Below are 21,642 nucleotides of genomic sequence, written 5' to 3'. Positions count from 1 at the left end.
CATCAACAAAGCTTGCCAAGAGAAAAAAATGTTTGAATGAGTAAACTAAAAATTGAAGGTGGTGGTATTGAATAAAGAACTCTAGATGTGAAGGTTGCCCCTTAGTAGCTGATGTGAGTTTTCTTCATAAATACTCTTTGATGGTCTGCCAAATTCTTTCCAGGGACCCCTGCACCCTACCCTCACCCCAACAGTGGTCAGAACACAGCATTTATCATGCCATGTTTACTACTTATGTACGTGCATTTCTCCTATGGCCTGCATGTAGAGTTTGTGAAGACACCATGTGTCATGTTTTTGTGCTAAATACTCACTGAGAGCTTTGGTTTTGCTGTCTAGTTTTTCTTTTTTTTTTTTTTTTTTTTTGGTCGGGAAATTTAAGAGAGTGACAAATCATGCTCCCCTGCTGGCATCTTCCCTTCACAATATACTTTTCATTAAAAAAAAAGTAACTTACAAACAATGAAGAGCACAGATCAGTAGGATCTCAATTTCTTTAAAGAGCATAGATAACCCAATCACAAGTATGCCGTACTCTCCTAATGTATTCTTGGTTTGGGGGATCTAGCATCACAAATTTAGATAACAGGAATTCTCCGTTATCCAAAACCTATTTGATGGTAGCAATTTGGATAGTGAAGAAATTATCAGAAAATGTAATCAAATCTATGTTTCCTAAGTTCAAATAGAGAAAGTTCACAATGTAATTAAATATTGGATATTATATTTTAATTATAAACAGCCAAGATGAGATTTCAGAAGATGAGGTGATTTTTACTTTCTTCTCTATTTCCTTTTGCATTCTAGAAATTTTCTAAATCAAAGTTGAATGCTTTGTTTTGTTTTAAGTTAAGTAGTAATTCACATTTTAATACATCTTTCAGGAAATAGAAAGCTAGGTCAGTACTGATGTGAATTGTGTGGTTGACCATCAGATTGTTGCCCAGTCAACATAAAAGGTAACACACAGTGAGAGGCACCTTATTAATTAAAATGAGCTTTGCAATCATCAGAATAAGAAATATTCTAAGAAATGTGTTTTTTCACTGCCCTCAAACCATTCTGTACAATCCTAAATAAAATTAATCATCTTCTTTACTTACTATATTAAGCCAATAAATTTTTGAAGGCAAAGAGAATCTGTAATGAAAGAGGAAGTAATATTATTTTTTTGTAACAACTATGTTATTTAATCAGGTCACTGTGAATTCAATAAAAGCAATCTATTTTTGTTCTGTCTGCCTTGTTGAGATCAATTTTTCCATTGCAAAAGCAATAAAACCCCACACAAATTTAAAGGTCTGAATTAAAATCAATATAATATATTCTGGAATCCACTTCTATTTTCTTCAATAGATGTACTTCAGGCTTTTGAGAATCCCTGCATGTCTGCTGATGAGAACATAAAAGTAAAGCTCATCCTAAACACAGCACTGTAAATACAACAGTAGCAGCAAAAACAATGTGCCATTGATTGTTTATGGTGTTGGGAGTTTTATAAAAGGCTGTAGAAGTGCAAATGTCTGAGATACGAGTGTGCAACATGAAAGCCAGATGGAGATTTGCACAAAAATACATCATTTAGCACTTCGACAGATCATCAAAATTATGACCCCTCAATGCTGCATTGTCACTCCTCCTACCCAAAAGTCATGCTTACTTCTCAACTCACTTCAATTTTGACTAGCCTTACAACTTTCTTTCACCAATAGAATCCAAAGCTTAGGCCTAAAGAAGCTTTGCCACTTCTGCTGACTCCATTTTCAGGCCTGAGACAACCATGCATGAAGACATGAAACAATATGGCATGAAAGAATGTGTGGAGAGAGAGACCCACCCACCACCCATGCAGCTGCCCCAGCCAAGCACCACAGAACAGAAAACAGAACTACTTGACCACCAAGGACATCCACACAAAGAATGCAAATGGGGTTTGGTTTCAGCTACTTAGTTTGGAAGTAGTTCCTTATACAGCAATAAGTAAAGTCCTGCTTCATCTAATTATTCATCCAACAACTAGTTCTGGAGTATGACCTCTGTGCAGGTCATGAGCACTGGAAAAACAGAGGTGAGCATTAACAAAGGTCCCCTTTTTATGGAGTCTCTATTCTAGTGTTTAAAAATAGGGAAGGAGAAGACCAACTACTAAAAAACAGTGAAATAAATAATAATTACACATATAAAGAGGTAAGTGCTGGATAAAAAACAAAGCAGGAGAAACAGGTGGAGCATGAATAAGGTGGGCAAGGGCAGGGAGAAGACCTTTGCAAAGGTTTTTCTGCTTTGGTGACATTTAATAAGAGACCCGAATGTTGAGAAGAAAGAAAAGGGAAACGTGAGTGAACAATCTTTTACCAATAAATACAAAGGTTGTGATGTAGAATCAGGCTGCCATGGTTGGGTGTCATCAGGTCAGAGGCAGGAGGGTAATGAACTTGGGGCAGATAGCTGAAGTGGAGGTCCAAGAAGCAGGTTCTGAAAAGGTGCTATAGCCCTTGTGCACCATAATCAGAAGGTCTGTTATATGTTGAGTGGTGAGCATTTTCTTCCCTTTTAACATGCAGTTAGTCAGACACAAAAAAACCTTGCTGTAAATAATTCAAGTGATGCAGCAACAAACGCTTTCCTGTGCCCCCAGTAAAGCCAGCCTGCTGTAATGGCCATTTTGACCCTTGGTTCAAAAATAAAATTAGCATCATTGTGAGCTTTGGAAGCTATCTGTTGACTGGATTCAAATCTGATAAACAAAAATTTATGACTTGAACTATTGTCTTCAAAGAGCTTGTTTCTCCCCAGAACTCCCTGACACTAAAGGGAAGTGAATTCAAATTTGGGTCCAATGATTGGGAGTTTGGAAAGCCCGCATTGTGAGAACAGCTCTGCCACTGAGGATGCTACCACTAGTCAGAAATCCAGGGGGAAAGTGGGCCAACCATGCTGCTCCTCCCATTGTGCACCTGAAACAGGGGCTGATTATACAGCTAATAAGGCACCACACTGAATCTCTAAGCTTTTCATATCAAAAGCAATTATAAATTGGATTTTCTAAAACAATACTTAAAGAGGCAGGACATGAATGTTGTCAGAGAAAATCAAAAGACGATGCAGAACTTAGGGGGCCACTGAAACAAGTGTGTCCAAGTTGTTTCTGGATCTGCCAGCAGCAGCAACTGTCTGCTCAAGCTTTGTGAGGCAAGTGGAACTACTGTGCATGGATGATCCATCATGGAATTGGGCTGTAAGTCTCAGGCTCCAGGTGAGCCTGTCATGTACATGGCAACAGTATGACTCTATTAATAAAGATAACCTACCTTGGAAAAGAGCAGGGATGCCGTATCTCACGTGGATTCGGAGGCTGGCCCATTTCCAGGAGGGAAAGAAGATATAAGGAAACTGAAAAATGTTGGTAGCTCTTCCAAAAATTGCAGCTATAAAGATGATGAACCACACTGTGTAGGGGTCACTAGGGCAACCATAACCAAGTACCACAGACTGGATGGTGTAAGCAGCAGCAATGTATTGTCTCTCAGTTCCAAAGGCTGCACATCCAAGTCAAGGTGACAACAAGGTGACCTCCCTCTCAACAGTAGTGACAGAATCATCTCTAAGCCTCTCTTCTGGTGATGGGCTGGCATACTGGGCATACCAAGGCTTGTAAAAGCATCACCTAGTCTCTGCCTTCCTCTTCGTCATGTTTCCTTATGGGGACATCTGTCTCCAATTTCCCCCCTTTTTAAAGTATATTTTATTAGATTATGCTATTACAGTTGTACCATTTTATTCCCCCCTTTCTTCCCCTCTGCGCTGCACCAACCCTCCCACCAGCATCCCCTCACCTTAGTTCATGACCATGAATTGTACATATTAGTTCTCTGGTTTGTTCACTTTCAGTAGTATTCTTAACATCTCCCCTGTCTATTTTACTTACCAATTACATTTCTTACTCCCTGTACCTTTTCCTCCATTATCACTCCACCCCCTTCCTGCTGATAACCCTTCATGTGATCTTCATTTCTGTGATTCTGTTTCTGGTCTTAGTTGTTTTTGTTTTTTAGGTTGTTTTTCAGTTGTGAGTTTGTTGTCACTTTACTGTTCATAGTTTTGATCTCCTTGTTTTTCTTAGATAAGTCCCTTTAACATTCCATATAATAAGTACTTGGTGATGATGAACTCTTTTAACTTGGCCTTATCTGGGAACCACTGTATCTGCCCTTCCATTCAAAATCATAGCTTTTCTGGATAGAGTAATCTTGGATGTAGGTCATTGCTTGTTATGACTTTGAATACTTCTTTTCAGCCCCTCTTTGCCTGTAAGGTTTCTTTTGAGAAATCAGCTGACAGTCTGATGGGAACTCCTTTGCAGGTAACTGTCTCCTTTTCTCTTGCTGCTTTTAAGATTCTCTCCTTATCTTTAATCTTGGGTAACATAATTATGATGTGCCTTGTTGTGTGCCTCCTTGGGTCCAATTTCTTTAGGTCTCTCGGGGCTTTCTCAACTTCCTGGAAGTCTATTTCCTTCATCAGACTGGGGAAGTTTTCCTTCATTAGTTTTTCAAATAAGTGTTCAATTTCTTGCTCCTCCTATTCTCCTTCTGGCACCCTTATAATTCAGATGTTGGAAGGCTTAAAGTTGTCCTGGAGGTTCCTACACCTCTCCTCATTTTTTTTTGAATTCTTGTTTCTTTATTCTGTTCTAATTTAATGTTCATTTCTTCCTTCTGGTCCTAATCGCTGATTTGAGTCATGTTTGACTTTCCTTAACTTTTGGTTTTCTACATATTTTCTTTTATTTCACTTTGTATAGCCTTCACTTCTTCCTCTATTTTGTGTCTGTACTCAACCGATTCTGTGAGCATTCTGATTACTAGTGTTTTGAACTCTGCACAGGGTAAGTTGGCTATCTCCTTGTTGCTTAGTTATTGTTTTCTTTTTTTTGGAGTTTTGCTCTGTTTTTTCATTTGGGCCATATTTCTTTGTCTTGGCATACCTGTTATGTCATAAGTGGTAGAGCCTTAGGTATTCATCAGGGAGGGGCCGCGCACATTGCTTCGTCGTGGAATTGTATGTGAGGGAGGGGTTAGAGAGGAAATGATATTGTTTGCTCAGCTCTCACCCAACTTTCAGTCACTACCTTCACTACCCACAGGCAAATTGAGCCCTTCTGGTGCTGATTCCAAAATGGGTGGGTTTGTGTACACCCTAGGGCCCCATGTCCTCTCCAAAATACTCTTCTGTGAGACTGGAAGTTTCTCCTGCTGCTGAAACCCCCACAGGTTTTTATAGCCAGAGGTTCTGAGGCTTTATTTTGCCCACACTGGAACCCTGGGTTGTATGGTCTATCTCATTCCCCAGTTGTTCCCCAGGTTTATCCGCACATGATTGTAGGACTGCCTGGTCTGCTGCCTTGTTCTGCATCTTCTCTGCCGCAGCTGCCTACCTCCACCCCTCCCACCAGTCTGGATGAATGTTTCTTCTTTAATTCCTTGGTTGTTGGATTTCTATACAGTTCCATTTTCTGGTTGTTCTGGTTGTTTTTTTGTTTTAATTTATTGTTGTCCTTCCTTTAGTTGTGTGGGGAAGCAAAACATATCTACCTACACTTCCATCTTGACTGAAAGTCCAATTTCCCCTTTTTATAAGAAACTAGCCATATTGGATTAGAGCCCATTGTAATGATCTCATTTTAATTCCCTGAAGCCCATCTCTCTAAGTAAGGTCACGTTCTAAGGTACTGCCAATTAGGATGTTAACATACGAATTTGGGGGATGGGCAGTTGGGGACACACTTCATTCCATAATAGTGACATATCAAAAGTGGGGGGAATCATTTAGTTTTCACAATCTGGGCTGTGCCTCACAACCTCCTAAGGAGTTTTGAAAAGCAGCTGTGTCCAGATGCCACTCTCACTGATTTTGATTGAATTAGTTTTGGTTAGGGCCCAGGCATGAGGAAGTTAAAGCATCTTCTGTGCTTTTGAAGTACCATCAATATTGGCAAAACACTAATTCACTATAATATTTAAGAGTAGTGTCTACTCTTATTCAGAAGGGAAACTATTAAATAGAGCAGTTATTTTGAGGATCACGAGGGCAGGGACTACTTGTATTGATCACCAACTTATATATTCCTTGGACTTAACAGTGTCCTGCCTGATGTGGCTGTATGAGAAATATTAATGTAAGAATGCACAGATGAATAAATTCAAGTCAAGTCAGATTCACCAAGTATCTACTATATACATGTTGAGCATAACATTAAGCACTGAAGAAATGTAAATATTTTTGAGTAAATGAAGGCATGAGATCATAGCCAACATTCCCTCTGGTCCTCCTATAATATGTGGTAGGGTGTTACAATATAAAATTTAGCATTTTAGTGTACTGGAACTAAAATATTTATGTATTTGTTTATTTACTTACTTTTGGTTGAAGGAGAATTTCTATTATTTTTATGTACAGAAAACTCCACAGATAAACTACACTTATCCCGACTTGGTAGCCAGTTCCTTAGCCTTGGCCTTTCTTAGCTTGGCAATTTGAGCCACTAACTTTTGGACCCAGGACATTGTCTCTCGATTGGTGTTGGGTCTCATCGTATTTGTTGCTATAATTGGTCTGGATAGCTGCCACCAGCTTAGCCAGAGCTCCTTTGCCTTCTGAGTATACCTGTGTAAAGGTGATGGTGGTGCAGGTCTTCCTATGGACTAGAGGCCACAGCCTGGCCTTCCCTTTGATGATGCAATAGGGAACCCCTGTCTTTTAGCACAGGGTGAGCAGAAAGACAACCAGCTCAATAGGATCCATATTTTGTGCCATCGCTACCAGCTGGGGCTTCTCATTCTCCACCAGGGTAGTGACAGTGTTAGTCCCTACTAGAAGGACAGGTGGCCTCTTGTCAGGGACATGCCCCTCACCGACAGCTTTTTTCTCACCAAGGCTAGCAATCTCTCCTTCTTCCCTTGCTTTGTCTCTGGTAGGTACCTGTGGGCCAGCTTGAGCAACTGTGTAGCTGTTTGGTGGTCAAAAGCCTGGGTGAACTGGTTAACGGCAGGAAGTACTTTCACTTATAGAGAATGGCCTTCTGCCTCGACAGCCAGATGTAGCAGGGCCATTTGGCAAAGTGGGTGAGAGTCCATTTTGGGGTGGATGTCTGATGCCAAAATTCTTGGACCTCTCCTCCAACAGGGGTTAACTAACTTTTTGGCATCTTGCTTTATCATGATGACAGGGGCTGGCACAACCTTCCTCCCCTTGGTCTTTCTTCCCTTCGGCATCTGGGGCAGGGGAAGGAGAGAGCAAAAATATTTATTTTAAATCACCTAAACAGTCTGCTTTTACCTAGAAATGATTTATTTGTTTATTTGTAATAACTCAAATAACTAGACTGTGAGGCCATCCTCTCTCACTGAGCACACAGACACTTACATAATAGCTGACAGAGTTTTTGTTGACACATTTCAGCATTCCTTCACAGTGTTTACAATTTACCACTCATTTGTAGGAGGAAAAGTGATGGCAGAATGCACACACAAAGTCCTCATAAGAAATGCCTACATTCAAAATAATACTATCCAGATGTCCATGGAGCAGCACAACTTAAGATACAGATGTCAGGACTTATCCCTCACAAAGCTAGTCAGAGATTGACTGGAATAAGGAGATGAGCAATCACCTGTTGAGCTGGTCAATGTGGTAAGTAGGCTACATGGTTCTAGCCCAGTAAAAAAGCTTCTTTGGCTTCTGGGTTTTTTTTTTTAATTTTTAAATATATTTTATTGTTTATGCCATTACGGTTGCCTCATTTCCCCCCTTCATTCCCTTCCACCCTGCATGCCCCTCCCCCCACATTTCCCCTCCTTTAGTTCATGTCCCTTGTGGGGACAACTTTGCCAGCAAGCCCCCCCCAACTTCCACGGATGACAATGAAACTACCAAGACATGATTTGCTTGGGGAGGAGAGGTGGTCAATCTCTCACAGGAAAAGGATCAAGAATCTCTTCTTCAACAGCTTTTATTAGGTTGTAATACACAGGAATACAGGTAAAGCTCATCAATCAATGTCAGGCAGCAAGGATCAAACAATAGATAACATTTCAAAGAAATCTGAGGGCTTAGTCTGAGTCAGCGTCTGTCAGGTAAGGGGGCTGCAGAAACTTTGGGAGACATACCAAAGTTTCCTGCATGAACCCTTACTATATGGATGAAAGCACACTTAGCAAATCAGGCTTCAGGGGACTTTGTGAATTCTTTCTTATGCCTGATCACCCCAGATCCCTCTCTAGCCAGGCAAAGGGCTACACTGCCTTCCCCAACATAGGTTTTTAGGCTTAGGTGGATTAGAGCCAGGAAATTCTTCTCCCAGATGGAAATGGGGACTCAGGCTATGTCAGAATAGCGGGGGGGGGGGGTCCATCACTCCCTTTTTGTGGTGGTCCCCAAGTCCTTCCTTGAGAGCCTCCCAAGTGATTGTGTCTGGCTTAGGTTGCCCCTCCTCTGAGGGTCTTACCCATCCCTGTCTAACCAAGCAAGTGTTGGGGGCAAGAGATGAAGCAGAAGCAACACTGCTGCCAGAGATAATGGCACACAATCTGGAGGTCACTCACTCAGCCTTAGCCATGGGGGGGCAGTTACAACTCCTGAAACCAGGCAGAGCAGTTCCCAACAGTCCACGTGTCATAAGTTCTTTACCTTCTACACTTCCCACACTACTCTTGCCCTCCCCCTATTTTCTCCCCACAGTCTATGCTACTTATTCTCTGTACCTTCTCTATCCCCCTCCTCCACTCCCCTGTTGCTAACCCTCCATGTAATCTCCATTTCTGTGGCTCTGCTCCTGATCTGGCTGTCCTATTAGTTTGCTTTTGTTTTAGGTGTGGTTGTTAATAACTGTGAGTTTGCTGTCCTTTCACTGTTCATATTTTTAACTCCTTTTTCTTAGATGACTCCCTTTAACAAATTTCATATAATAAGGGCTTGGTGATGATGAATTCCTTGAACTTGACCTTATTTGAGAAGCACTTTATCTGCCCTTCCATTCTAAATTAAAACTTGGATGGATAGAGCAATCTTGGATGTGAGTCCTTGCATTTAATGACTTCGAATACTTCTTTCCAGCCCCTTCTTGCCTGTAAGGTCTCTTTTGAGAAATCAGCTGATACTCTGATGGGAACTTCTTTGTAGGCGACTGTCCTCCTATGTCTTGCTGCTTCTGGAATTCTCTTCTTCATTTTAATCTTGGGTACTTTAATTACGATGTGCCTTGATGTGTTCCTCTTTGGGTCCACCTTCTATGGGACTCTCTGAGCTTCCTGGATTTCCTGGAAGTTTATTTTCTTTGCCACATTGGGGAAGTTCTCATTTACTATTTGTTCAAATAAATTTTCCACTTGTTGCTTTTCCTCTTCCCCTCTGGTACCTCTATAATTCAGATGTTGGAATGTTTAAAGATGTCCTGGAGGTTCCTAAGCCTCTTCTCGTTTTTTTAAATTCTTGTTTCTTCATTGTTTTCTGTTTGGTTGTTTCTTTCTTCCTTCTGGTCCACTCCATTGATTTGAGTCCCAGTTTTCTTTCCATCACTATTGGTTCCTTGTGCATTTTCCTTCATTTCACTTAGTGTAGCCTTCATTTTTTCATCTAATTGCAACCAAAATCAACCAGTTCTGTGAGCATCCTGATCATTAGTATTTTGAACTGTACACCCCATAGGTTGGCTATTTCTTGGTCACTTAAAATATTGGCTCTGGGGCTTTGATTTGTTCTTCTATTTGAGCCATAATGTTTTGGTCTGGTTGCACCTGTTACATATGAGGTGTGGAGCCTTAGGTGTTCGCCAGGGTGGGGCAACCCAGTCACTGGGTTTTAAAGTTGTATGTTGGGGCAGGGTCAGAGAGAGAGCAATGGCACTTGTTCCACTCTCTCTCAGATTTTAGTCCCCTCTGCCGCTTCCCACAAGTAAAATGGGCCCTTCCGCTGCTGGTTTCTGGGTGGGTGAGCTTCTGCACATTCAAAGACTCTGGGGTATCTCCAACAAACTCTTCTGTGAGGCTGGAAGCCTCTCCCAGCACCTGAACCTCTGAAAGTTTTTCCAATTGGTGCTTTTAGGCTTTATTTCCCATCGCTGGGTCCCTGGGTTGTGTGATTTGTCTCACTGCCCTTTATTTTTGCCTGGTTTATCTGCATGCAAATATGTGTCTTCAGTCAGCTAACTGCCTTGTGTGCCCCATTTCCTCTCCACATCTGGTTCTGCTAACCACCACCTCTTCCTGCCAGGACCCCCTCACCTCACTGACAACTCTGTCCCTCTTATTCGTCTGGATGAATGGTTCATTGTTGTTGGACTTCGGTACAGTTAAATGTTCTGTCTGTTCTGGTTGTTTTTGTTTCTAAATCTTTATTGTCCTTAAATTTGGTTGTGTGAGGAGGTACAGTGTTTCCACCTACACCTCCATCTTGGCTGGAAGTCTGTTTTGTTTTTTAATAGGTTTAGGAGATTGTGGAAAACTTTGATCAGTTGTTTGTTTACCCATCTATCCAACCGAGTCTGCATATAGTGTATGCACCAGTAGAAGTTACAAAAAGGGGCTCTGCTGGATAAATAAATTACCAAATAGATGTGCCTTTGTTAAGGCTGTTGCCCACCAAAGCCAGGGTACACAGCATGCAGGCTGAATCATAGTGCACTGCCTCTTAGGTAGTTGTCTTTGTGCTGGGTGCTGATCATCACAGAAAGAAGCCCTCCATGCAACAAACATCTGTGAAGTACCTACTATGTGCTAGGAGTGTACTGAGCTCTGGAGGTAAAAAATATGACTGAGGTGTAGTACTGTCTCTCATGAAGTTCATAGTGCACTTGGACAGACACAGTCAGATGAAAAACTGCAGGACAGTATAAACAGCAAAGGCAAGAGTAACCTGTGGAATACAGCCCAACCTCACAGAGAAAAGAATATTAGAAATGGGTTGTAGAGCATGGGTAGAACTTTATCACGTTGCAAAAACAAACAAACAAACAAAAAAGAAAGAGAGAATAAATGGTAAGTGGCAAAGTATAATCATAGAAAGATACAGTCAGTGAAAAGCAAACCACCCTGTGGGGCCAGAAAACAGGATGAGCGGAATGGGGATAGCTGGAAAAGGAGCCTGAAAATGTACACTGGCTGGATAATAGCTAAAGATCTATCAATTCACCAAAGACAGAGGAAAAGATTTTAGAAACCAAGATAATGGTAGGAAGCAACGAGGCTCAAGCAAACTGGGGGCACTTATCCCTGTTTATCTGTGAACACAGGGAACTCCCAGTATCATATGGCTTTTGATATTTAAGCCTTATCTCAATAGGTCACTTCTGTGAATAGCTTAGTTTATCATATGAATACATTTTCAAAAGTCTCATTGCATTTCATTTAAACTTTGTTTTTTTATGAGAATAAGCTGTGCAAAGAAGAAAATTAAAGACACTTCAAACAAACAAATGGATGATTTTATAATTGGCAAGTGTTTTGCAGGGCTAGTAGAAATTTGTTACATTTACACAGAAACAGGGTATCAAAAATATTAAATGTATGAATGTTGTCTTTATTATCAAAGCAACACCTGGTGTGGTCAGTAAGTGGAGTTTAACTAAGGCAAGGCAGGAGTGTTCAGAAATAAGGAATATAGATTTTACTGGGGATCTCAATATCAAATTTACTTAGAGGAGATCAAGCTGAGATAAACAATGTCACATAAAAAAACAGAAATCCTTTTAGGTCTATACACGCTATTATAACCAAAATGAAGTCACAAACATATCAAAAAAGATGCATGTCAGTCAAAATGGAGTTGGTATAGAAAATGAGAATTTGCAGGCAAATATCCAACCAAAGTAAAAAATGAAGTCAACGGCCTTCAAGTATGCAAGAAACAGTGACAAAAAGATTCTATGTCCCTATCCTAATTCTATGATCATAAAGAAATCAGTATTACAATTTGACTTCCCTGAGTGAGCTGGTTCTGCCATTATCAGCAGTTAATGAACTGCTGTTCATTAACAGTTACTTTGCTTATTACAAGCACAGCACCTGGTATTCAGGAGCTATACACCAGTTTAAAGGACTTTAGTGAATTACCAGTACAATATCTATTTCTTTTTTTGCTTTTCTTCTTCTTTTTTAATTTTAATTGTTGTTCAAGTACAGTTTTCTGCCTTTTACTCCCATCCCAGCCCACCGCACCAGCCCTCCCCACCTCCCTCCTGTTTCCACCACTCCCCTTGTTTTTACCCATGTGCCCTTTATACTTGTTCCTGCAAACCCTTCCTCTTTCCCCTGAAATTCCCTCCCATCTCCTCTCTGGATGCTGTCAGACTGTTCTGTATTTCAGTGTCTTTAGTTATATTTTGCGTCTTTGTTTGTTTTGTTGATTAGGTTCCTGTTAAAGGTGGGATCATATGGTATTTGTCTTTCACTGCCCAGCTTATTTCACTCAGCATAATGCTTTCTAGTTCCATCCATGCTGTTGAAAAGGGTAGGAACTCCTTCTTTTTTTTCTGCTACATAGAATTCCATTGTGTAAATTCCCATTGTGTACCACAGTTTTTTGGTCCATTCATTTACTGGTGGGCACCTAGGTTGCTTCCATCTCTTGGCTATTGTAAATTGTGCTCCTATGAATATTGGGGTTCATAGGTTCTTTTGGATTAGTGTTTCAGGGTTCTTAGGATAGAATCCTAAGTGGAACTGCTGGGTCAAAAGGCAGATTCATTTTTAGTTTTCTGAGAAAATTCCGTACTGGTTTCCATAGTGATTGTACCAGACTTTTTGTTTTCACTAAAAAGAAACTGAGGCATCAACACAAATTAATCAAACCATTTTGGTTTTGATTTTTAAATCTAAGGTACAGGAGACTATTCCAGTATTCTCTCTTTCAAATAGAGAAAGTAAAACCATGCGGTTTTGAAACCACAAAACACGCAGGTGTCACTACCAAAGCCAATAAGCAGTGACAGCGATTGAATCTTTATGGGCCTTTTTATTCAGATGTTCAGTGATATGAGAAGACGGTGGGTTCACACCCAAAAGAACCATCTCACACTTTCTTTCCAGGCTGAGCTTTTATAGCAAGGAATAAACAATGGTGTGGTGAGGGGTTTTGAAGTTCAGGGATGATTAGGCAAAAGAAGAGGCAACATTCTTGTTCTGGGCAGTTAGTGGCTCCCAGGGGCAGGTGGTCCTCTGCTGCTCCCTGGCCAGGATGTCTCCACTTGTCCCCAGGTGGTAATCTTTAGCAGTGCCCCAGGAGGTTGACTATTTTTCCCAGATCCAGGATGGGCCTTATCTACCTGTAGTTTCTGGGGAAAAAGCTTTAATATATACATTACTTGCTAGGCTTGTAACTATTTACCTTAAACCAAAATTTCTCAACTCAAACTTTGTAGTAAAGCTGGCATATGCCCCTCCAAGTCTCTGTTTCATGACCATTTTCCCCCTCCCTGTTTAATCTGCACAGCAGTAAGAACTTGTAATTATTAGCAAACCCAGTTTATGGTCACTATCAATTTGATATTACATGGTAGCATAACAATTTGTGACTGCCCAGTTTGCATGAAATTTCAAATTTGATCGCGTTTTGGTAAGACTGTCAGTCTACATCCTCGTTCTTTTTCAGTTGCTTATATTTGCTTAGTGCCTTGAGGCTCTGTAATTTTCTACTCAGCTAAAATAGCATAAAATCTAATTTAAAAAATCCAGTGGAGTTCAACTATAAATTATTCTGTGTTATATTCAAAGGCTAGAGGTTTGGGAATTTATCACATCAGCAATGTTTTGTTCTAATTGCATTAGGTTATTTGATAATGTTCTAACATACAGTGTTTGCAGAGTGTTGCTTTGAAAAGATAATTCTTCAGAATGAATGGAAGCATCAGACATTGAACAGGAAAGGAAACTCTCAGACTTGAAATAAGTCAGTTACACAAGGGGCCAAATTAAGTGCCTTGTCAGACTATACAATTGGTGTATATCACTGCAACTGCATGGATTAGATGTTGAGCATTAAACCATTTTTACCATAATTTTGCCTTGCTATTTAAAAATATTTTTACAATATTTTGTGAAGCTGACAGGGGACTCAAAAGTTGGAAAATTTTAGTGTAAGTTAAATAGTTATAGGCCTAGTAAGTAATGCATATATTAAAGCTTTTGTTTCGGAAACTACAGATAAGGCCCATCCTGGCTTCTGGGACAGCCAACCTCCTGGAGCACTGCTAAAGATTACTGCCTGGGAACAAGTGGAGGCATCCAGGCCATTGTGTTGCAGGGAGAGACAAATGACCACCCATCCCTGGGAACAGCTAACTGCCCAGAACAAGAACACTGCAGTTTCTTTTCTCCAAGTTCTCCCCGAGTTTCAAAATCCTTCACCTCACCTTGTTTATTCCCTGCTATAAAAATGTTGGCCTGGAAAAAAACGTAAGATGGTTTTTTAGGGCTCTAACCCACCATCTTCTCAGCTCTTCTGCCATCTGAATAAAGTGCCGATTGTCAATAGAAATTCAATCCCTGACTCTGCTTATTTGGTTTAGCAAGTGACAGGCAGCACAAGCTCTGGTGCCTTTTCTGGTTTCAAAATCCTCAAGGTTAAATTAAACAGGGTTCACCTTTGCATCTCCATCACTTAGTCCATGAGCAGTACATACTAAGTATTCAAACCCCATTTAAGAAACAAATGAATAATGATGACTTCTTTATATATACCAAACTCTATCAAAAATGTTTCATGTGAATTTTCTCATAATAACACCATAAAGTCACTTCCATTTTTGATTTTGTAGATGTTAAAGAGAGGCTTAGAAAGATCTCACAGCTAGTTAAGTATAAGGACTGGGTCTTCATAGCTCTAAGCTCCCCATTCTTAATCACTATGTTATACTAGATGTGGGCAAAAAAAGTTTAAGTAAATACTGACTAGTGTATATGAATCTCCATTTTTATACTGCAACCATTGTCAACATGGCCATGGAAAAATGCTCCATATGACTCTCTTCTACTCATACTCACAACACTTTGGATACCAGGTGTGTGAGGGTTTCCCCTCACCAAACAATTCTCTGTAACATTAGCTGGGTGTCCTACAATTCAATTGAATTCTGATACTAACTGATATTAGTGCAGACTCCACAAGTTAAGGGTTCAGTCTCACAAGATCACCACCCACTTCAGATGCTGGTCTTAAATTCTAGGTTGTTACCCATACTTATGACCAACTGACTGTGAATAGGAGGTTCCCATGACCCTCTTCTTGAGTTTGATCATTTGTTAGAACTTACAGAACTCAGGGAAGTACTTACAGTTACTGGTTCTTCATGAAACAAGAAATATGATAAAGGATACAGATGGAAAACCACATGAATGAATGCATAGAGGGAGATCCAGATGGGCCCTGAGCTCAGGAGTGTCCATCCTCATAGAGATAAGCTGTGTCACCCTCCAGGATGTGGATGTGTTCACCAACCCAGAAGTTCTTTGTATCCTCTACTATTGGGATTTGTATGGAGGCCTCATCATGTGGCTATGATTGACCCAATTTCCAGCCCCTCTCCCTTTCCCAGAAGATGGGAGTGGGGCTGACACTTTGAAGTTTTCATTTGTTTCATTTCACTGTTTCTTTTTGGAAGCCCCAATCCTGAAGTCATCACCTCATTGGAACAAAAGACATTCCTATCACCCAGGATATTCCAAGGGTTTTAGGAGATCTGTGCCAGGAACTCAGGACAGATGCCAAAATACAGGATGTAGCAAAGGTAGGTTTACAGTTTGAGTACTTAAAACTCAGAGTTTATTCTGGTATCATTTATTAATTATTTTATTATTTTCCATATAAACAATAGCAAGCCTACTTTTATCCTACCCTGTATATATTTTTCTATTATTTCACACACCCATATACCCCATAACCCAGAGGTGTGATGAAAAGCAGCAGATGGAAGTACAGCTATAGAGCAACACCAAATTTGAGCTATGAATCATGCTAAATGGTTGCCATTATTCAAGAAATCATCAACAAGTTGTATAATTCTTAATTGTCTCATTTACTTTTCCTGTTGAAGACAAGAGAAATTCACCAATCCATTCAGGTAACAATAAATCAGGTGAAATTATGTTTTTTTCTCCAAATATCTTGTGTTAAATAATCTTGGGAAAACATTATTTTGAGTCAATTTTCTGCAAAATAGGCAGGTAACTAAGACAAGTATAGAACTATATTTAATTATCAAAATACAACTTAATTATTCTTTCTTAGGAACAAAACTCCTGGAAGGTGAGAACATGACCTATGTAGTAACAAGTTCTCCATATCAGGTCAGAAATAGAGAAAAGAAATAAAATGGAATCACTATGGTGAAGCTGCTAAATTACTAAAATCAAGTAGGTATGAGGAAACAATTCTATTTTTGTTTTAGTTAGCCTGGGAAATTAAACTTTTGACCTTCCTAGTGCTGCATCAATGCCTAGATATACATCAGACTTCTAGACAATCCTCTGGTTACTCCCTAAAAGACCAAGGAAAAACTGCCCATGTATATAGGCTTCCTGACATCAATTATTCAGACCTCTGCTTATCTAGAGGATTACCATCTTGGACTAATCCAGAGACTTCTAAGAATGTAGGACTTTTCTTCTCAAGAATGTACTTTTTAAGTATAAGAACTGTAAAAATATACTCTCTTCTGAAGAAGAGAGTAAAATATAAATATTTATATTTATACATATAAATTTGTAAATTTATAAAGAGTATATTTTACTCTCTTCTTCAGAACGCTTAGTTGTGGTTTTGCAAACCCTAAGACCCTTGAATAAATTTTTATCATTTATTTCTAACAAACCCTCCAGAGTTTGTTGAACACAGGTCATTAGAAATTTCTTCAATTACATATATAGGATATTATAACATACAATTATGAGGAATTCTAGAACTCCTTCCTAGGAATACAAAGAATCCTCACCAGTTGATAATTTGATCTAAAACATTAGCTGAGTAATGAAGAAAACTCCTAACCTTGAAAACAATCAGGTCTGACCTTAAACCCTGGCTCTGTCATTTCCTAGCTGCATACCTCAGTTTTCTCAATAGCTCCATCATAAACCCCATGCATTTGGTAATCACTTTGGTCATAGTCACTGCTGCACCTAAAAAGAGTGATAAGTAATAACAATAATAGAAAACAGTTTTGATTATCTTCCATCTGCCAGAGGCTAAGCCTGATACATATATGAGTACTTGCCTCATTGCTAATGTATACTATTATTATGCTCAATTTATAAATGGGCAGATTTAAGTTTAGAGCTCAATTAACTTAAATAAGGTCACACAGATAGGAAGTGATTAAACTGGGCATTGAACTCAAGCTATCAAATGTGCAAACTAATCTTCAATTTAAAAAGGTAGGAAGGGGAAGAGAGGAAAGAGAGAAGGGATAAGAAACAATTGGATGAAAAGAAAAAATGGGAGGGGAGGTAAGAAAGACAGGAAATAACATCAAAGAGAAAAAAAGAGAAAATAAAAATTTAAAAAAAGGAAAGAAAAGGAAAAGTAGAGAGGAAACATCCCAAGGTTACGATGAGGTCTAAATGTGATATAGTTATAAAAGTGCTTTTGAGATACATAAAGTGAGTTAAAAGTGCAAGGTGCTATCACCTAACAGTATCGATATATATCAGTAAGTACCTGGAATTAAAAGTTAATATCAGTGGAGGAATCAACTGTAAAAGTGGCACTATAGAGCAAAGCAAATTAAAAAGAATGAGGTGGCTGTTTATTTGCTGAAATTATAGGTAAAATGCATTCTCCTAACCCAGTCAGTGACACAGCTGTTGAAAGTAAAGGATGAATGTGTTCCAACAAGAAAATGCTTCTCCCTACAGCCTACTTATGGCACAAAAATGACAGCACAGAGTATCTGGCATCAATTCATTGACATTAAACAGATCTAAGCAATCTGATTTCCCCAATAGCCATGAAAGCAGTTATTCTGTCAAGTTCACCAGGCAGTTCATTCAACATTGGACCTCCAAGATAGAGCTGCTATTTTCTCACTACCATTCCCAACAAAGAAAAGAAACAATCAAGTTTCAGAGTCACTTGAAGACACAGCAGGTTGCTACAGGTGAATAAATATAAAAGGTGCAGCAGAAGTAGGTTTACAATTGTTCCTATAAAATAATATAATAATTAATAAATAATAAAACAAGAATAAACTATTTTGCATATATACAACTATAAACCTACTTTTGCCCCCCCCTTTTTCATAAAAAAGTGATTTACCATCTACAGGGAAAATGGACTATTTGGCAAACCTAAGTGCTAAAAAGAAAGGCAGTCTCTACAAGTTATATGGGCAGCAGGTTTTGTGTGCTAAGATTCCAGAAGGAATCCTGAAACAGTGGTCAGATTCACCAAGATGCTTTAAGTGCATTAGGAGAAAGGATCTGAAAACCCCCTTTGTTTTTTTTAAACCACAGCTTAAAAGCTACTTCATCAGAAAAGCCTTTTTGCACCTTCCATCTGCACTCCCAGTGTACAATCTGTATATACTCTCGAAACACTATGTTCTTCTATCTCACAGCCCTTGTAATAATTTTAACTTTTTAAATTTTTGTTAGAACAAATTTTAAAATACTCACAAATATCCTCCCATATCTCAACACTCCAATGCAACACTCATCATAATGTTATTACATTTGCCTCATCTACCTCTTTCTTCTTCTATTTAGTGAAATATTTAAATCAAAACTCAGGCATCATATCATTTCATCTCTACATACTTCAATATGCAAGTCTTCAAAATGATAAGTTTCTTTTATAACTAGAGTCTCAGCCTGGGTTCCCCCCAAACGCAGAGCCAGAAACAAGGGATTGCATGCATGTCTATTTTGGGAGGTGGCCTCAAGGAAGAATGGGGGCTGTGAAGAGTAAAACTGGAAAGGAGAGAAAGCCCAGCCAAGGATGCATTATCAGAGGGTTAGCCCTGTGGTCACTTGGGGTTGGATTTTGTTGAGAATCCTCTGTGGAGCTACAGAATTTGGTTCAAATGTTATTGAATGACCCAAATGGAGAGTATTATCCACTGGTTCCCACACTGTGGTCAAGGATGCTCCATGAGGTGGGACCAAACTCTTTTACTCTCCAAGTTTGCAGCGGGTTGCTTCGGAATGATATAGAACAGCTGAAAAAGTCCCACAGGTGTCCTATGGGAAGCAACCAAGCAGCCCAGACAGAAAGTGAGATACCAGTGGTACAGTTAGGGGGTTGCCTTCAGGTTTTACCTGCAAAACTCTGGACACAATAGCAATCACTGGCATGAATGCTGGCCAGAGGAACTGGATCCAGGACACAGAGGTGCTCGACACAACTTTGATGCCATCACCACAGGTAAGTAAATTCATTCTAGTGCTTTGGATCATTTAATACTCACTCCAAAATCTATTCCCTCAATTGTCCAAGTATGCTTTTTAAGAGATGCTTTGGTCAAATTAGAATAAAAAAAAGGGCTACAAATTATGTTCTTAACTTATTACAGTTGTTAGTTCTTTAAATCTGTTTTACTTCAGAACAGTCCTCCTTCACCTTTTAAAATGCCATTGATTAATAGGACAGTCATGTCAGTTGTTCCACATTTTGCATTGCCTCATCATTTCACTTCTTTCAACATCCCAAATATTTCCTACAAATGATCATAAGCTCTACAGGCTTTATTAAACTCAGATATAACTTGGAACTTCCGCCAAGATGGAGGCATAGGTGGAAACACTGTGCCTTCTCCCACAACCAAGTTTGGAAACAACAAAAGTTTTGGAGAACTAAGACACACCCAGAGACCAGAAAACCGAATTATACGGAAGTCCAACAGCTACGAACCATGGGACAGTAAGAGAGGCAGAGCCAGCAGCGGAGCAGGGTCGGGAAGGACAGACCTAGGAGCGCAGGCAGCCCGGACCTAGTCAGGGTGGGGGGCAGACTGACCAAGGTCGCACATTCGAGAGCAGTGAGACGGACCACGCAGGCCCCAGGGGGCGAACCCAGTGGTGGAGGGCTGACAGCGGTGGCACACTCGTGTGCAGTGGAGCGGGGTGCGTGGCCCTGGTGACGGTGGTGGCTGCGGTGCTGGTGGGGGTCGCGAGGGCGGGCGCCAGAGGGAAGCCATTGTCCCTCTTTGACCCCGCCCCCACATACAACGTCACAACCCAGTGACTGAGTTGCCCTGCTCTGGTGAAAACCTAGGGCTCCGTTCCTGCTACTTAACAGGCATGGACAGCCCAAAAGATGGTGCAAGAACTCAAAGTCCCAGAGCCAATAACTCTAAGCGACCAACAGATTGCCAGCCTCTCAGAAGCCCAATTTAAAACACTATTTATCAGGATGCTCACAGAATTGGTAGAGTACAGTCACAAATTAGAGGAACTTAGTCACAAATTAGAGGAACATATGAAGGCTAAACTAATTGAAATGAAGGGAGATGTCCAGGAAACCAATAGCGATGGAAAGGAAAATGGGACTCAAATCAAGGGAGTGGACCAGAAGGAAGAACGAAACATCCAACCAGAAAATAGTAAAGAAACAAGAATTCAAAAAAATGAGGAGAGGCTTAGGAACCTCCAGGACATCTTTAAACGTTCCAACATCCGGATTATAGGGGTACCAGAAGGGGGAAAGAAACAGCCACGAGTGGAAAATGTATTTGAACAAATAATAAAGGAGAACTTCCCCAGTCTGGCAAAGGAAATAGACTTCCAGGAAATCCAGGAAGCTCAGAGAGTGCCAAAGAAGTTGGACCCAAGAAGGAACACACCAAGGCACATCATAATTACATTAGCCAAGACTAAAATGAAGGAGAGAATCCTAGAAGCAGCAAGGGATAAGGGGACAGTCACCTACAAAGGAGTACCCATCAGACTGTCAGCGGATTTCTCAAAAGAGACCTTACAGGCAAGAAGGGGCTGGAAAGAAGTATTCCAAGTCATGAAATCCAAAGACCTACAGCCAAGATTGCTTTATCCAGCAAAACTTTCATTTAGAATGGAAGGACAGATAAAGTGCTTCTCAGATAAGGTCAAGTTCAAGGAGTTCATCATCACCAAGCCCTTATTATATGAAATGCTAAAGGGACTTATATAAGAAAGAGATGATGAAAAATATGAACAGTGAAAGGACAGCAAACACACAGTTATTAACAACCACACCTAAAACAAAAGCAAACCAAGAGGACAGCTAGATCAGGAGTGGAACCATAGAAATGAAGAACACATGGAGGGTTAGAAACAGGGGGGTGGGAGGAGGAGAAGGGAGGAGAAGGCACAGAAAATAGCATAGATGGTAGGTAGAAAATAGATAGGGGGGAGGGCGAGAATAGTGGGGGAAATATAGAATCTAAAGAAGTTGAGACACGTGGTTATAAACTAAGGGGGAAGAAGGGTGGGGGAGGGAGTGTGCGGGTGGAGGGGAATGAAGGGGGGAATAGAACAACTGTAATGGTATAATCGATAAACTATATTTTAAAAAAACAAAAAACTCAGATATAACTTTTATGGCAAGAAAACACTGGAAGTGATGCTGTATGCTTTGTAGCACATTCCATCAGATGATGCATGTGGCAGAATGAATGGTGGC

The 21,642-nt window shown here is 40.1% G+C and overlaps 1 pseudogene; it reads right to left on the bottom strand.

Moving 5' to 3' along the window:
• Positions 1–6,482: 6,482 nt before the first annotated feature.
• Positions 6,483–7,274, bottom strand: LOC118983667 (60S ribosomal protein L7a-like; annotated as a pseudogene).
• Positions 7,275–21,642: the final 14,368 nt, after the last annotated feature.

This window comes from Sturnira hondurensis, unplaced genomic scaffold, assembly GCF_014824575.4.
Source record: "Sturnira hondurensis isolate 20B ecotype Veracruz unplaced genomic scaffold, ASM1482457v3 Scaffold0002840, whole genome shotgun sequence".
Classification (NCBI taxonomy): domain Eukaryota; kingdom Metazoa; phylum Chordata; class Mammalia; order Chiroptera; family Phyllostomidae; genus Sturnira; species Sturnira hondurensis.
The sequence above is the reverse complement of the archived record's forward strand: the minus strand, read 5'-3'. Positions and strand labels throughout refer to the sequence as shown.